Genomic DNA, 12,212 nt, shown 5'->3' on the forward strand with positions numbered 1-12,212 from the left:
CTGCACCACCTTAGATATTTCTTCAGTTAAGATATTTGTAAGACTGTTTATATTACTGTGGCTTAAGTAGAAAGTACTGTCGTCAGCAAATAGTACATGTTTTAACCTTTTCGTTGCTTATGTGATATCGTTGAGGTAGATTAAAAATAATACAGGCCCTAGGATCGAAGCTTGTGGCACACTACATTTATTTCGGTAGTGGAAGATGCTTGATTATTAAAATAAACAAATTGTTTACGATTAGCTAGATAACTCCGGAACCAATCAAGTCCTCTCCCTGTAATACCATAGTGCGTCAATTTCTCAAGTAATATTGTATGGTCCACTGTATCGAAAGCCTTGGTTAAATTCAGAATAAGCCTACAGTGAACTCGTTTTTATCAAAGGCAGACAAAATGTGATCCGTGAAAGACAAAAGAGCATCTTGTGTGGATCTCCGTCTACGGAATCCATACTGATCATCGGACAGCATACCTCTTTCCTCTAGAATATCAATTATTCTGTTACAAACTGACCTCCCAATAGTTTTACTTAAAGAAGGCAGGACCGAAACAGGCCTATAATTTTCAGGTGTATCACGAGGGCCCGACTTGTGTATTGGTATTATTCTCGCTAACTTCAACTGATCAGGAAAGATTCCAGTGGCAAAAGACAAAATACATATATGGGTTAAAATAGGACACAAAATTGTTATGGGAGTGACTATTATCACCGCACAGTGATATTAAAGGTGACGTTATTATCACAGCGCGGTGATATTACAGGTGACGTTATTATCACAGCGCGGTGATATTGCTGGTAACGTTATTATCACGGTGTACGGACATTGGCTAAGTGTTCTGAGGGTAGTGAAGGGGGATTGGGAGGGAGGGATATCAGGAGCTTTGTTTATCACTGGTAGTAGTTAGAGGCCAGTGAAGGGGGAGTAGGGAGGGAGGTGGTGAGAGGGTAAGGAGGGGAAGTATTGAGGGAGGGATTTCAGGAGCTTTGTTTATCGCTCAGACAAGTAGTTACAACATCAGGGTAGTGAAGGGGGATTAGGAAGGGAGGTGCGGGGACGTGTTTTGTAAACAGTCGCCTCCACTCCCGCCACCGCAGTATAGTCTGGCGTTCGACTCGATAGTATCAGTGACCTGCTGACCTCAGCCAAGGCAACATGGAGGAAGACAATTACACAGAAGATCCAGATTATCCTTCTCCTACCAGGCAAGACAACATGGAGGAAGACACTTACGTAGAAGTTCCAGATTATCCTTCTCCTACCAACCATGAGCCAAACGACATGGAGTTACACACGTCAGCAGAACCACAGGAATATCCAGCTAGTTCATCTGCTGACTACGGGCAAGACGACATACAGGCAGACACATGTACCGGTACAGACACAACATCTGTCTTCAGGGATATTTTCTCCACTGACACGTTTAACTCTTTTGTAGAATTTGACTACTTTTTCAAGAAATATCAGAATCACACAGGGTCCGTGTTAGAGTGAAGTCTTCTAGCTCCGTTATCAGTGAAAATAAGCGTCGTCAGCAGCAAATCCCTGTCGAACTGAAGTACGGCTCTGTTTCATTCGTGTGTGTACACTACGGCAGTCCGAAACGGAAAGGACTGGGTATAAGACAAAAACAGCGATATCTTCCATGTGGCTGTAATGTGTTGGTGGCACTAACAGCAAGAAAAAACAAGCTGGTTGTCACAAAGACGTATCTGCAGCATAATCATGAGGTCAGTGTAGCTTTACAGCCCTTCTATAGCCAGAAACGCAGACTGACAAGTTTGGAGATGGGAGACGCAGAGGATGTAGTGAAACTTAACCCAGACAACAAGCAATTAAAATCCTTCCTCCAGGGTAAATACCATAAAGCAGTAACCATGCAAGATGTACGAAATTTGAAGCGGAAAGTGCAAAGTGAGGATGGAATGTCAGACATCGGTAAGTTGACAGAAATAGTGTATGAAATTGTGGATGCAGGAAAAGGAAAGGTAGATATATCAGTGGATGAAAGTAGGGCCATCCAAATGATTGCATTTGCTACTAATGAGATGATAAGCATGTACTGTAAATATCCAGAAATAATTTTCATGGATGGAACTTACAAAATTAACAGATATAATTATCCGCTCTACATGATTCTTGTCCAAGACAACCTAGGTCGTGGCAGGGCTGTCTTTTACGCATTTGTAAGGAGTGAAACAGCAGACATAATGCGGAGGTAATGTCATCATTTTGTAGGATGATGGAGAATGTAAACCAGACCAAGACAGTTATGACTGACAAGGACCAGAACGAAATTCAAGCAGTCCGTGCCTTACTTCCGAAAGCAGACTTGTTACTTTGCAAATTTCATGTCCTGAAATATTTCAAGAAAAAGGTGTCTGAATTTGTGCTTCCTGTCACTAAAAAGAACGAAATTTTTGGTACTCTGAAACAACTTGTCTATGCCCATAATGAAAATTCCTTTCGGTCTACCTTGTCTGTGTTACAACAGCAAGATTCCAGTATGTTTCAATATATATGTACAAACTGGATAAGCTGTAAAGATATGTGGGCCACATACCTACGGTCTGCTAAGTTAACATTTGGAAATGACACTAACAACCACATTGAAGCAGAAAACGGTAAACTAAAGCACTTCCTAACATCAACTACATCGATGTCTGAGTGCATACGTAAAATTATGCTTCATAATTCCATCTTAAATGATGAGCGAGCCTACAAGCAGTTTTTGCAGACATGTACATCCGTTGAATATGGAGTTCATGATGTTCTATTGAACAAATTATACAGTCAGTTCACGGAACATGCAGTTAAACTCATGATGAAACACCATAAGTTATCCAAGCCCTCAGATTCTTTATCGATCACATTAGATTCGCCTGGCCTCTTTGTTGTGAAAATAGGGTCTACTGACCAAAAAGTAATGAGAAAGGGTGAATCTGGTGCTGAACTCAGCTGCTCATGCACTTGTTATAGTCAACATTTCTTGCCATGTAATCACATTATTGCCGTTGTAAGACAAGAGAATATTGATGTTTCAACTATCAGCATGCAGTCCCGATGGCGGAAGGGGAATACACTGATTCCTGCAGTGGCTTTAGAACCCAAGACCTCCATCATGCACATTACACGACCCCAGTGTCCAATGACCCCTGCCCAAAAATTCCGAGAGAGTCAAGAGACAATGCAGCGCCTCACAGCAGTGCTAACTAATAGTGGAACTGAAGTGTACAAAGCACGACTTGATATGCTGAAACGTATTCTTACTTGCTGGGAACAGGGTAATGATTACCAGTATGCTGCTAGTCCACAGGTGTCAAGCACATCAGCTTCACCGACGTTACACACATCAGCTTCACCGACGTCACACACACCAGCTTCACCGACGTCACACACACCAGCTTCACCGACGTCACACACACCAGCTTCACCGACGTCACACACATCAGCTTCACCGACGTCACACACACCAGCTTCACCGACGTCACACACATCAGCTTCACCGACGTCACACACACCAGCTTCACCGACGTCACACACACCAGCTTCATCGACGTCATACACACCAGCTTCACCGACGTCACACACACAAGCTTCACCGACGTCACACACACCAGCTTCATCGACGTCATACACACCAGCTTCACCGACGTCACACACACCAGCTTCATCGACGTCATACACACCAGCTTCATCGACGTCACACACACCAGCTTCACCGACGTCACACACACAAGCTTCATCGACGTCATACACACCAGCTTCACCGACGTCATACACACCAGCTTCATCGACGTCACACACACAAGCTTCATCGACGTCATACACACCAGCTTCACCGACGTCATACACACCAGCTTCACCGACGTCACACACACAAGCTTCATCGACGTCACACACACCAGCTTCACCGACGTCACACACACCAGCTTCACCGACGTCACACACACAAGCTTCATCGACGTCACACACACAAGCTTCATCGACGTCACACACACCAGCTTCACCGACGTCACACACACAAGCTTCATCGACGTCACACACACCAGCTTCACCGACGTCACACACACAAGCTTCATCGACGTCACACACACAAGCTTCATCGACGTCATACACACCAGCTTCATCGACGTCATACACACCAGCTTCATCGACGTCACACACACCAGCTTCACCGACGTCATACACACCCGCTTCATCGACGTCACACACACCAGCTTCATCGACGTCACACACACCAGCTTCATCGACGTCACACACACCAGCTTCACCGACGTCACACACACCAGCTTCATCGACGTCACACACACCAGCTTCACCGACGTCACACACACCAGCTTCACCAATCACAACAGCAGATTCACAACGACTACAGTTAATGAATGCTCATCTTCCTACGGTAAAAATGAGGGGTCGTCCTAAAGAGTCAAAGGTATTAGGACGATTTAATCATTCTAAAGTTGCTAAAGCTGGAGTCAAACGGAAAACAAGTAAGCAGTCCACAAAAGGAAGCAAGAAAGCGATAATTAGTAGTGATTCAAATGATGCGTAATGTTCTGTATACCACTGCCACTAAGACTGTTTAAAACTAGTACTGTTTAAATCTTACTGTGGCCTAATATTCAGTATGGAATATGGAATAAATGTATTTTCATAAAATACTTTTTGATTTTAATATGTAATAAATGTATTTTTATTAAATACCTTTTGATTTTAATATGGAATAACTGTATTTTTATTAAATACCTTTTAACATCCTATGATGGCAATTGATAAGTAACCATAAATTATTTCAGATTCTCGGTTAAAATACCGAAAAACATATGATCACCGACCGGTGATAATAAAGCCATTGTTCATTTCACTGTGCGGTGACTATAATGGGATCAGTAATATCACTGTACGGTGATAATACACAGCCAAAATATTAGCAAAAAAATATTACCCCGACTCAAACTAAGTTCATATTTTCCTGAACTTCAGATAAATGAGCCGACTTTCAAGGAAGTCACTACTGACGAAATCAACAATGTTGTTATGAATATTCGTGATTCAGCCGCTGGGCATGACAATATTCCTGTGAAAGTGCTGAAGAGGTCTATAACAATTGGCTGTGTGTATTACGAATATTCATAACAACATTGTTGATTTTGTCAGTAGTGACTTCCTTGAAAGTCGGCTCATTTATCTGAAGTTCAGGAAAATATGAACTTAGTTTGAGTCGGGGTAATATTTTTTTGCTAATATTTTACCTATATTGGTAAAATAGTCATTGATTGAGTTAGCAGTAATATTTTCTGTGTGATTAAGTTCAGTGTGCACTTTCCTCATTAATACTGAATTTATTATGTTCCAAGTCTTTTTAGAGTCCCTTGCCGAGTTCGCTAGTTTACGTTTATAATAATTTGCTTTAGCAGTTTTAATTGATTGGGTTACTTTATTTTTTATTTTATGATATATGTCACCATATGTAATCGGTTTCTTTAGATATTTACGTTGTAAGCGGTTGCGTTCTTTAATCATAACTTTAATTTCATGCATTATGTATGGTTCATCCTTATATATTTGCTTTATGCGAACTGTCTTTTCTAGGAAACATTTTTCGGAAATGGTTAAAAATTTCTGATAAAAGTAATCGAAGCAGGTTACGAAATGGCTGGTTTTATAAATGCAGGACCAATCTACTTTTATTAGTTCTTGTTTAAATCTCTCTATATTGTTATCCGTGAAATCCCTATATCTTTTAATAATTTTCTTGGCTGAGGGCTTTATATCCAGCGAAAACGCCGAAAATATGGAAAAATGGTCTGAGATATTACAAATATATATACCATTAGCTATATTTCTGCTAATGTTATTATTCCAAATTTGATCGATTAATGTAGCTGAATGGCAGGTTACTCTAGTAGGATGTATTATTGTAGTATAGTAGACTTTACTATTTATTAATAACATCAGATCTGAAGTTAATTTGTAAGTTACATGTTTTATTTGGTCAATATTAAAGTCTCCCATTAAATAACAGGTTTTCTGTTCCCTTTCTATTACATCGAGAAGGTGGTTCAGCGAGTCTAAAAATTGGTCAGCATTGCTTTGAAATCTTTGATAAAGAGCTCCTGTTGTGATGTTCTTAGTGTGAGATTTAATTTCAACAAATAATGTTTCACTATAATGTTCTTTTCTTTTCAAATCATGCCGCTCAATCGGTCGATGAGAAGACAATACATACAGCACCAGACCACCACTATTTCGAGACACATTGTTAGTAAACATAGTATAATTCGGAACGGAGCACAGGTGTTCGATACTCGAGGATAGTTTCGTTTCACAAAATGCAATTGCATTAAATTCATTTCGAAAAAAAAACATTTCACATTCTTCCAGAATATTATCAAACTTTCCTGGTACACTGTTTGTATTAAGTGATAGAATTTTGAAATTTTCTTTTTTAATTTTATCTATAGCTTGGTTTATAGAATTAGAAGGATAATAATCACGTACTAGTTCGTTCAAACCTGGTGAATCATAAAGAAAATTGTCTGGATCATTAGCAATGTCCATCTACGGAAGGCAACATCTGATCATAATTGACGTTCTTCATTTGAGGTAATGAGACACTTATATTATTATGATCTTGGGAATTTTCACTGTTGTTTAAGTACCTTAAGAAATCTCTGTCGTCCAAGTCTACAAACGGAAAAACGAAACCTGAGTTAAAGTCCACCATTACTTACGGCTACACCTTCCATGAACTTTCTATTTTTTGCTCTTTGGTCTCCTAGGCCTTTTCATTGTCTCCCGAATGGGTTTGGGTACGGCCAGATCTGAAACCACTCTGCTGGTGTCCCTTGGCGGTGTGCGATTGTCATTTATTCCGTCTTCCGTCTTGTCGTTATATGATGATTCGGTATTTCCTGGCTCTTGCTTTGGTTGGGACGATTGTTTACCTCTCTGAGGGCTCGAGTCATCATGTTGAGATATTGGTTGTTTGATCTTGGGTGGTGAAAAAAGCTCGATTGGCTTCATGGACGTTGATTTTTTTTTTTTTTTTTTTTTCAGTTGAGTCTGTTGTGGTTTCTTTGTTGGAATTTGTTTGGCGCTGACTAAAAGATCTTATGATGAGTTTCCTGTAACTTAAGCAGACATATTTTCCTTTTGCCCTCGCCGTTTTTAGTTGCGGTATTAATTTCTTCCTCACCTCGACTGTAGCTGGGCAGAAGTCCTCTTTCATGTAGATTGTTGCATCCTTTAATTGCGACCTCTTAGCCAAGATAGCGTCCCATTGCCGTTGTGTTGCAAATCTAGCCACTGTGTCACGAGGTCCACTGCCATGTTTTCCCACACGATGCGCTCGTTCTAGGTTAGGTGTTATTCCTATCTTGTCTGCAATCAGTTTGGGGACATTACCTTCAGTCTGTTTGGCATTCTCACCCTTGGCTTTGTGTATTCCAGTGAAGCATATTGTTATGAAGGAGGATTTGTCAGTTAGGTAGTCTCGTACCTTCGAGACGTTTCTGGTACCGGTACCGTAAGTTTCGGTACGAGTCGTCAGAGTTGCCAGTTTGTCTGGTGTTTATAAGTGTAGTTATTTCGTAAGTTAAACATTTATTTTTATGCTCTTTCTTTATAATGTTTTATTTAAGTAATTGCTTGTTAAATTGTGTAATTTAAGTTCGTATGGTTAATGATTTAGAGTGTTATGTAATGTAAGACAACTCTAGAATGTTTTGATGTCTTGTAGTTGGTAACTGTTGTTGCTAGGGGCTGATGCAAGACAGTATGTCCTAGAATGTTGGAGAAGTGGACGTTTCTAGAACAATGCAAGTTTATATAAGGATGGGGAAGAGCTTAGTTAGTCAGTCAGTTTGAAGTTTTTAGTTGGGTTTCAGTTCAGTGTGAGTGAAGTGCAGTCGGTTTTGGTGCAGTTCGAGGAGAGTTGCTTGGCAAGCATTAAGTGTAATTACTGTCTGTGAAGACTGTATATTTTTGGTACTTGTGAAAACAGTGGCAAACAGTGACGGGTTATTGAAGTTTGTGTATCATTGGAAGTTGAGAAAACAGTGAAGTGTTGAGCATTAAGTGTAATAACAGTTAGTAAAGTGTGTATAGCTCCAGTGCTCGTGAGAACAGTGAAGTTGGAAAGAATTAAGTGGAATTATTTGGAAAATAAAGACAGTGAAGTTTAAGGAGCCAGTGTTTATTTTCGCCTCAGCTGATCTTGTGTACTGCACACCTAAAGGCTGACCATAAGAAGAACAACTCACTGGGTGACGTCCTTCCTGTACTGTACTACTGCTATTGGAGTCTGTGGCAGTGTGGGGACTGGGACGTAACACTGGTGTCGGGAGTGAGGATTATTCCAGGGCTGCAGTGAGTCTAACCTTCGACATGGAAGCGGAAGGTGTGAAAACAAGGTCTAGAGCTGGACAATAGGAGGAAATTTCCCTGCCGACAATCGTGAAGCTAATACAGGCACAGAAGAAAGAAATCAAAGAACAATTGCAGGCACAGAACGAAGAACAGAAAGAACGATATGAACAGCTTCAGAAGGCACTACAGGAGCAACATAGGGAAGTTGCTGGTACTGTGAAAAGCCAGGACACAGAAAAGAGGACTGCTACAAGTGGAAGAGGGAACAGGAGAAACCAGGGGAGGCTGCTGGTACTGTGGGAAGTCAGGGTACAAGAAGTGTGGTGGAAAAATTAGAAAAATTTAGAATATACCCCCGGTAGTGTCGTAAATATTTAACTGGCTAATCACTTGCACTAAACAAGACAAAAATAGGCTTACAACACTACATAATTTGTCCGGATATATATGTCTTACTCCCAGGACTCACCTGGATCGTAATGACGTGTAGGTTGTGTTCCCTACTAAGCAACTAAACGATCTATTTAAGGATCCTCAAATAAAAGCTGGAAACCCTGGTGAAATATTATTCGCCCAGTCTTTCGCCACTAAGGGTCATTTAGTTACTTAGCTTAAGAGTAGCAATGGAGAGGCTTGTAGGTTGTTGCCATATGGTCGGAGTTGTTGAAGATGTTGCTTGTTGCTAGTGCTTGGCGGATTACTGGAGGTTACGGCCTGGACCAAATACGTACTTTTTACGTAAGCATTACTATTTACACTATTTATAAATTAAAGTGAATTGATAATGTTCATTCCCATCTAGGAGGAAGCACTGTCGTAAATTAATTAATCAGTCCAGTCTGTCCCAACCGAATTCTCTCTCAATACCACGAGAGTGGTTAGACTGCTTCCAAGCGTGACTAAGGCATGACTGGGACTGCTTCCAAGCGTGACTAAGGCATGACTGGGACTGCTTCCAAGCGTGACTAAGGCATGACTGGGACTGCTTCCAAGCGTGACTAAGGCATGACTGGGACTGCCTCTGACTCGACTCGAGATCATCTGAGACTAAGACTCAATGAATTAGGACTGAGAGCGTGGGCGAGAGCCTGAGCAACTGAGGTCTCGAGACTCGTAATTGACCGAGGCCTAGCCGAGACTAAAACTTAGACCTCTGGAGAGAAGAACAGAAGCGATCCACCAATCAAATAACTAAAAATGCATATGTGCACATTCCATCCATGGCTGGGAAAAAGACTAAATTATGAACCATAGTATAAATATACATAATCCTATATACCCATCACCCTGGGTTACGTATAATACATTATACTTCCAAAATACGACTGCCCATCACCAACTAAAATAGAAAAATGGGAGGAATTATTCCTAAATTTCCGACATCCCGGGGGTCAAGAAATCTAAACATCACCCCGTTTAATTAACTCCCCCTGGTGAGCTCGGAACCGTTGTGCAGCTCCCCGCTGTGGTCTATCTGAGCTTCCAGCATCTGTATCCCTACGGCCATGAGTAACGTCCCCGAGTGCTGTATTAAGCTCCTCCGGACGGGAACTCACGGCTGTTTCTAATGGATATAATTTATTGATAGTCCTGAGTACAAGGCCTTGGGCAGTCTTTAACTTCACTGTACGAACTATCCCTTGCTTATCCGGATAGCATTCAATAACTTTCCCCAATGGCCAACTATTCCTTGACTTATCAGTGTGAATTAACACTACATCCCCCTCCTTAATATCAACATCCGTTTTATTAGCAGACTTTTGGCGTACATGTCTATCGAGAAGGGATGACAAATATTGAGTTTTCCATGAATTCTGCCATTTGTTAATCAATTTGGATAACTGATGGTACTTAGCGTTCAATTTATCAGCTTCAACGTAAGAGGGTTCCAAATCATAGGGTGCCGTAGTTATTGCAGGCCAGGAGTCCAATCGATATCCACAAATAAGGTGAGAAGGAGTGAGGGCTTCTGGCTCATTGAGGCTGTCAAGGACATACGTTAAGGGGCGGTTGTTAACACTGCATTCCACTTCCGTAATTATAGTGTGTAAATCATCCATGTTTACTGGTTTTCTGAATAATACCTTTTTAAGACACCCTTTTACTATGCCTATTAGTCTCTCATAGAAACCACCGAACCATGGAGCTCTCGGCGGTATGAATTTCCACTCACATTCTCTGGTGGTGAATTCATCTTGGACTTCCGCACTCTGCAGGACCTGATGTAGAAGTTCGGATCCTAATTTAAAATTAGAAGCGTTGTCACTGATAATTAATTTCGGGCAAGATCTTCTCGACACAAATCTCCTAAAAGCATTCAAAAAAGTTTCGGCAGTTAAATCTGTGACCAACTCCAAGTGAACTGCCCTGGTGACAGTGCAAGTAAACAGTACCACATACACCTTTTGCTCTTGTAGGGTGTCTGGTTTCAAGACTTCCATATAGCCTGTATAATCTAAACCGATTATTTCAAAGGGTCTAGCTTCTTCCACCCGCTCTTTAGGTAAGGGTGGTGGTGAAGGATAATGATACGGTCGTCCTTCTAACCTCATACATGTATAGCAGGATTTAATTGTAGATTTCACAACTTGTCGGCCTTTAGGGATCCAGAAGTTTTCTCGCAATTTGCACAATGTATCAGAAACACCACCATGCAAAGTGGTTTCATGAGCATATAGGACCAATAATTTCGTCAAATGTTGCTGTCTAGGCAACAACAGTGGAAATTTAGTGTGAAAGGGGAGACCAGCTTGGTCCAGCCTACCACTACATCTGATCAAATCATTGTGCTCAAATAAGTTTAAACTCTTAACCAAATCTGGCATCCTTGTTACAAGTGGTTTCTGAAAATATTGGTAAACTTCGGGGAAGCTACTCTTCTGTAAGTATAGCAACCAATATTGTTGGGGTTTCATTAGGTTTAGAGTTTTGTTTCCCCTAATCTTTTGCAAAAATTGGAAAACCAAACTGGTGATCTTTATTAACTTCTTCCAACTACCAACTCTTTCCGGATCAAACAAAGGTTCAAGTTCTTTTTCCTGAACTTCTAGGACAGTCAGCGCATTAGGCTCCATCTTCGTCTTAAATTTCTGTTCTGGCCAAAGATCTTTATTATTCAACCATTCCAGACCATGAAACCAGGAGTCACTATTTATAAATTTATCATAAGTTAGACCTCTAGTTAACAAATCAGCTGGGTTATCTTTAGTTGTGAGATGGAGATAATAACAGTCAGGATCAGCATCTCTCATATCTTGTACTCGATTTTTGACATACAAGATGTTACTTTTATTGTTCACTACCCATTGAAGGGCTACTTCACTGTCTGACCATATATAGGTGGTATTAATCTTTATATTACTTAAGGTCTTCCTGATATACACCCCAAAATGGACTGCTACATACATGGCTGTTAGTTCTAACTGAGGTAAAGTTTTACCTTTTAGAGGAGCTACTCTTGCCTTAGAAGATAAAATTATAGGAACATCTTCATAATTACTGATGTAAGCAACTACTCCATAAGCCTTGGGTGAAGCATCACAAAACAGATGTAAATCATAGGAAGAACCTTCTTTTCCCACCATTCTCGGAAATTTAACACTTGCTAGGTTTTCGCATTCTTTTGAGAGGGTTTCCCAACTCTCCAGCAAGTCTGTAGGTAAAGGGTCATCCCAGCCTAATTTTCTGGTCCATGTTTGTTGAATTAGAATTTTTAAAGGAATAGTTAGGGGAGAAATTAGTCCTAGGGGATCAAAAATTTTGTTACTTAATAAAGATCTTTTGTTATCAACTGTATCCCACTCTACATTTTTTACATTAAGGACATCAATGTCTGGAT

Source organism: Coenobita brevimanus, chromosome 14 (assembly GCF_032717465.1).
Source record: "Coenobita brevimanus isolate Jiangsu-jjx chromosome 14, ASM3271746v2, whole genome shotgun sequence".
Lineage (NCBI taxonomy): Eukaryota > Metazoa > Arthropoda > Malacostraca > Decapoda > Coenobitidae > Coenobita > Coenobita brevimanus.